Genomic DNA, 6734 nt, shown 5'->3' with positions numbered 1-6734 from the left:
GGGTTAATTCTAGATGTACGAGCTAGCTAGCAATACACTTAAGTAATTGGCCAAGCAGTGATTTAATTAATACAGTTTCTGTATGGTTATTTCAGGTCTGAGCTGCTGAGCAGCCGGAACAACCAAGCAGCTTCCTTACAACAATAAAATGATAAAAATAGTATTTCTGGTGATTCTTGTACATTCCGTTTTAAAAAAATATAAAGAAGTGATTCTTCTTCCCCTTTCTCTTTAATTGTTATATGTATACATAATGCAAGTATATAAATATATCCTGCTGAATCCATTTAGTGTTGCTTGTATGTGTATGTTTTTAGGAATGACCATCTGGTATTGGATAACCAATTAAGAGAGCTCATTCTTGGGGAAGACTAATTTTCCCTCTCTGTGCAGTCAGAGTCTCTGCCTATGGCTCTTTATCTAGAGGTAGGATTCCAGATCAGTTCTAGCTCACTTCCTACGGGACCCGTGTTCAAAGTATGTGATGTCTTTATCAATAGGGACTTACTTTCAAAATCTTGAGAGCAATCAAAGGCAACTGCAATAGTCTATATTATTTGGGGGTTCCCTTTGATGTCCCTGACCAACAACTCAAAAGGATGTTTCTCATGCCTGGTACTGGGGGTTTTGGTAGATAGTCTATGGCTCTTGGAGAGAGCATTGTCCCACATAATAGAACTTTATTTAAACTACACACACACAACGTGTACCCATGTACTTATATGATGTATGATTAGGTACACATAAAACAATATGGTTCTCTATGGCATTTTCAAACATTCTCTCCATCTCCCTCTGCATTTTCCTCCCTTTCCCCTCCCATTTTCCCCACGACCCCTTCACAGTACTTGTGGCCTGCTATTTCCCTCTCTAGAGATCCCCCCCCACCTCCCTCTTCGTCCACGTTATATTCTCACATCTGAAGATTTGGAGCTAAAAACCACAGACAAGAGAGAGCATGGTGTCAGATTTTCATAATAATGCATTGCCACAGCCCCTCTTTCTTGTTTTATTAAAGAAGTTTGCATGGATATATTCGTTGGTGAAGAGCTGCTGGCCAAGGCATGGTGCGCTGTAGGGACAGCCTGAATCAGTATCACCGCATTCCGGGTCCCTTTTAAATGCTGGTGGCAAAGGCACAACAGGCCCGTGAGGAGGAAGCAGACAAACAGAATGGCTAATCCTGTTAAAACAAAAAACAAAACACATCTTAAGACCTAATCCTGAAAAACGAGCAGAAGTTTTGGGCCCCTTAGTTATTAAATACCATTCCAAGGTGTGCACTTTGAAGATAGGAGTTTACAGTTGGTGTAGTTTGGATAGTCAAGGCCATTGCTGTGGCGGCAGTGATAACCATGGCAGCTACAATCGCTACAATAATCATCCCAATGAATCTTTTCAGGTATTTGTTCCAGGGCAGAATTAAGTTGTTCTAAAGAAAATCCTCCATGCAACAGCTGAGCCTGGTTAAGAAGGGTCTAGGCAAGAACATCTTGTCTAAGAACTAAAGTCAGGAGATAAGAATCACAGTGTGCTGAGAAGTCTAGGAAATGGGGTAAGAGTCAAAAGAGCCATGCTGTTTACAAGAGGTTAAAATAAGGAAAGAGCCCTCTTTTGTTATCATGTGGTCGTCTTCTGGTTCCAGTTGACAATATGGCTTCACAAATCCTGTAGGGTTCCAGAGTAAGCCCATAGGAAAAGGCATAGATAGAGAGCCCAGGCTCTCAGTTATGAAGGGAGTGGGACCCAGGCCTTGAGGGAATCCCTACAAAACCATGAGTTTGGATAAAATGCTTTGCTTCTTGGGTTTTTTTTTCTGTAGGTGTCGGGGTAAAATTGAGGGTAACAATTTTTAAAGTATGACTGGACTTGGTAGAGAGAAACAAGGCAATCGAAGTTAGCATTTTAGGGGAGCTCTCAAGGCACAGGACCCCAGTTCCTGAGATGAATTTACAGGTTCAACCAACCTGAGATGCCCAAGTTGTTCTTTTCCTGGAGACCTCTCTACCACCGCAGGCCGGTGAGGTGGGAATTTCTGGGCAACTTCCATGCTCCTGACACTTTTGGCTGCTGAGATGTCCAGAATCCACATCCCCAACAAGGGATCTTGCCTACAGGCCTTCCTTCCCTCACACAACGTACTCTAGAAACTTCACTAAGGCATTAAAAGCTCCTCACATGATCTCACATGTTCCACACATGTTCCTCAAGTGTTCCTCCCATGTTCAGATGGAGCCCCAAAATGCTCAGATTCTATGCCTTAGTGATTAACTCTGAGTCACTAACACCGCACTGGGGTCGCATGAAGGAAGAAATAAAAACACGTCCCCCAGTGTCATTCCATCAAGAGCGGGTTCAGATTTGAGTCTCCACTTCATGCTCCCTGTGTCTTCCATCTTCTGTCTGTCTGTCTGTCTGTCTGTCTGTCTGTCTTAGGAGTCTGGATCTATGTCCATTGCAATACTGTCTTTAGAAGCAGGTTAAACAAACAACAAGATAACAGTCTAAGTCTTCGTTGATCTCAAGGGGTACCATTAGCTTAGCTGTGAGGGCCAGTAAAAGTTCCAGGCTCTTGGAATACAAAAGATGTTTTATATAATATTGCATTCTCACAAGACGTGGTTAGAAAAACAAGTACAATAATAAAGTAAGGCTCACAAGAAATCCAAGAGCATGTTTTAACTAACAAGCTCCTTGTGATAGACAGCATTCAGAGAAAGAGGTGGCGAAGGCAGACAGCATACATGGTATCTGTTGGTAGGAAACGTTTTCTTTAACATACTCCAGTTCACAGCACCTCGTGAGCCACATAGAAAGTTAGATGTGATCTAAGCAGGAAAATAATGAACAAAGCTACCCATAGCTATTCAAGTTCACGTCCCATGTGCCCCAGCTTTGAGCAAGGCACTGCCAGCCAATCACTGAATGCATTGGGAAAGCCTTCGGAATCTGTGAGTGCTTACTCATAAAGTGTAGATGTGTTACAAAAGCAACACAGCAGAAGCAAACGGGACAGGGAGAATCCTGCATTTTAGCTAAAGCCCATCAAGTTGTCTACGTAAACAGACACTTCCCTGTGGGGAATGGGTACTTTTTACTGACCTCTGCTATTATCTGTTTGTCAACATTGAAGGATAAAAAATAAAATCAGAATCAGGCAATTGTAACTCAAACTAGCCCAGTGGCCCTTCTGAAGGAATCCTCCCAAGTCTTGGCCATGGTTTCTCTATCTCTGTCTCCACTGAAACACTCCTAAGATGGGGGGTCCTTGAGACCCATGTTACAGTCTGCTACCCCAATAGTCTCCTTCTGCAGCGCAGGCTTTCTCCTCCAAAACAGCACTCACTTTAGCTGGGCTTTCCTTGGCGCAGGTTTTTCTTTCATATGATTTTAAGCACTGGTAAGACCATTAGCTGACTTTGAAAATTACTGACAGTGTTAGAGTTTTATAAGCATCTGTCAGCTGCGATCTCCACCCACAATTATAGACTTGCCTTCTGGAACTATAAGTCAAAATAAACTCTTTCTTCATTAAGTCCTTTTTGATCTTGGTATCTTATCACAGCAGCAGAAAGTCAACTGATGACAAGAAGGTTCAGCATGAAAGGTTAATCAATGCAAACACAATGAAGAACAAGAATGACATGATCATCTCAATGCAGAAACCATTTGATAATATTTAATGCATTTCATGATAAAAATCATTCAAAATACAAAGATATTTTAAGTACCTCAATTTTTTTAAAGGTCATTTATGTAAATACCCCAGTGATTATCACACTTAAGGATAGAAGATTGAAATGTATTACTTTAAGATCAGGGAAACATTTGGCACCTATTCTTATTACTTTTATTCAATATAGAAAGTCCAAGCCAGAATAATTAGGCAATAAAAAGAATTACAAGCAACCTAAATTAGAAATGATGTGATCATAAATTATAGGCTCAATGTCCTTTATTTATGGCTAGAAACCAAATATGAGTGAGTACATCCCATGTTCCTCTTCTTGGGTCTGGCTTACCTCACTCAGGATAGTGTTTTCTATTTCCATCCATTTGCATGCAAAATTCAAGGAGTCCTTGTTTTTTACTGCTGAGTAGTACTCTAATATGTATATATTCCATACTTTCTTCATCCATTTTTCCATTGAAGGGCATCTGGCTTTGTGGGAGCCTAGGCAGTTTGGATGCTCACCTTCCTAGACCTGGATGGAGGTGGGTGGTCCTTGGACTTCCCACAGGGCAGGGAACCCTGATTGCTCATTGGGCTGACGAGGGAGGGGAACTTGATTGTGGGAGAGGGAGGGAAATGGGAGGCGGTGGCGGGGAAGAGACAGAAATCTTTAATAAATAAATAAACAAATAAATAAAACAAAAACAACAACAACAAAAAGAAATTAAGTGAGATGTTCCCTATACCCTACACCTATGCACTAATTCCATGATATTGTATGAGAAAAAAACAGGTGGGTGGAGAAAACAGAGGAGAATTCTGGGAGAAGGAGGCTTGGTGGAGCAGTCGCCATGATTCTCCCACTCCAGACATACGCAGGTTAAGATCCTCCCTGGTAAGCCAGCTCGTGGGCTACACAGAATATTAGAAATGGGTTAGAACAATATGTAAGAGCTAGCCAATAAGAGGCTACAGTAATGGGCCAGGCAGTGTTTGAAAGAATACAGTTTCCGTGTAATTATTTCTGGGCATAAGCTAGCCATGCGGGCAGCCAGGTGCCGGGGATGCAGCCCTGCCGCTCCTACTTCAACATCTGAGGGAATCTCTGCCCATGATACTCTCAAAGCCCAACTACAGAGGTAACTAATGAGGCTACTACAAACTTAGGTCTTTTGGAAACCCAGTCTTTCCACAATGCTCACATGTCAAGGCTCCCAAAATCCCCTGACACTTTGCTTCCTTTAAAGCAGGAATAACCTAACTATATCTTCAAGATGTTTAGCCACAAAAGGATGTTTTTAACTGTCAGTTTTCTTTACTATCCCACGACTAACTTCTTTCCTAATCAACCTCAATATTACCAAAAGAGGTCTAGAGATTCGATGCAATTTCTACCAAAATCCAATGACAATATACACAGATCTATAAGTAGAAAAATTCTCCTAAAACTTGTGTGGAATTACAAAGGACCTTGAATAGGCAAAGAAACCCTGGGCAAAAATAACAAAACTGGAAGAATTATAATGACTGACTTCAAAATATATAAAACCTCATTAACCAAAATAACAGCCACTCACATTAAAACGGGTACATAGGTCCATAGAGCACACTAGAGAATTAAGAAAGCAGTGGGTGTATTTATAGTCCACTCATCTGTGACAAAGGAAGCAAAGGCACATATTAGGAAAGTTTAAATGGTGTTCATTAAATTCATGCAAGAAAGAGCTACCATAATATCGAAGCCTTAAAAATAAACAACAATTAAAAGTGAATTAAAAACTTAAATACAAGATGTGGAACTACCAGAAGAAAACAAAAGAAATATTTCAGAACATTTTCTGGGCAAAGGTTTTTATTTTTGAACTGTGATTCTAATGGTATAAGATAAAAAGCAAAGAACTGACAAATTGATTTCCATCATACTCAGAAGAAATAAACAAACTTAGAGGCACATATCTGAAATGCTAGAATGCAGCAGAGGCAGGAGGATCATGAATTTGAAGCCAGCCCGGCCTATGTAGCAAGACCCTGTCTCAAGAATACTAAAGGGTTGTAGTTTCACAATAAACCATTTGCCTGACCTGAGCAAAGCCCTGGATTCAATTCCAAGCACTGTGGAGAAGAAAAAGAAATTGTCAATATAGTGAAGAAATGATCTAAAGAGTAGAAAAATATTGCAGATTATTGATCTGACAAAGGATACAAATCCAGAAGATACAAGGAAAAAATAATCGGACACTTAAATGACTGAGTAGACACTTCTCAAAGGAAGATACACAAGTGTCAAGGAAGCATGTGGAAAAATATTCAACATCACTAATCATTCAGAAAAATGCAAATCAAAATTAGAACAAGATTCATCACACTCCAGATAGATTGACTACTATCAAAAAGAAAAATAATAAATACTAGTGAGGGTGCAGAGGAAGGGAAATGCCTTCGTGGTTGAAGGCAATGTAAAGTAGCTCAGCCATTATGGAAAATATGGCAGTCTCTTCCAAAATTGAAAAGTTGAGCTACCATGTGATCTAAAGTCATAGCCCCTACTTGGTCATGTGACCATGAGTATGTTAGAGAGACATCTGCACTCATATACTTACCATAACCCCACCTACAGTGGTTAAGCTATGGAATCAACCTAGGCATATACACGCAGTAGAATATTTCTCAGCCATAAAAAGGATGAAATGCCGTCGGTAACAGTAATGTGGGTGGGACTATAGGACATTTGTTATATGAAATAATCAGTCACGGAAAGCTATGTTCTTGCTTATATGTGAAAGCTAAAAAGGGAATCTCACCCATGGATTGCCCAGTCTGGGAAAGACGAGGAACAAAGATGAAGGTAGGATGGCTAAGCAGAACAAGAGTGAAAAGGATGGAATGGACAACTTCTAAGATTCTGTCAAACCATGGGATAACTATGATTGATAGCAATTAATTGAATATTTCAAAAGAACTAATAGAAGCTGTGTATAATGGCTTTAAATAACCATTTCCTTACTAAAGCATCCCTTCCTGGAGGGACAAGGGGGTGCCTGAGACCCAGGAAGTAAAGGAA

The sequence above is a fragment of the Alexandromys fortis genome, unplaced genomic scaffold (assembly GCF_014885135.2).
Source record: "Alexandromys fortis isolate MF-2015 unplaced genomic scaffold, M_Fortis_MF-2015_v1.1 scaffold_64, whole genome shotgun sequence".
NCBI classification, from domain to species: Eukaryota; Metazoa; Chordata; class Mammalia; order Rodentia; family Cricetidae; genus Alexandromys; species Alexandromys fortis.
Note: the sequence above shows the minus strand (reverse complement) of the source record.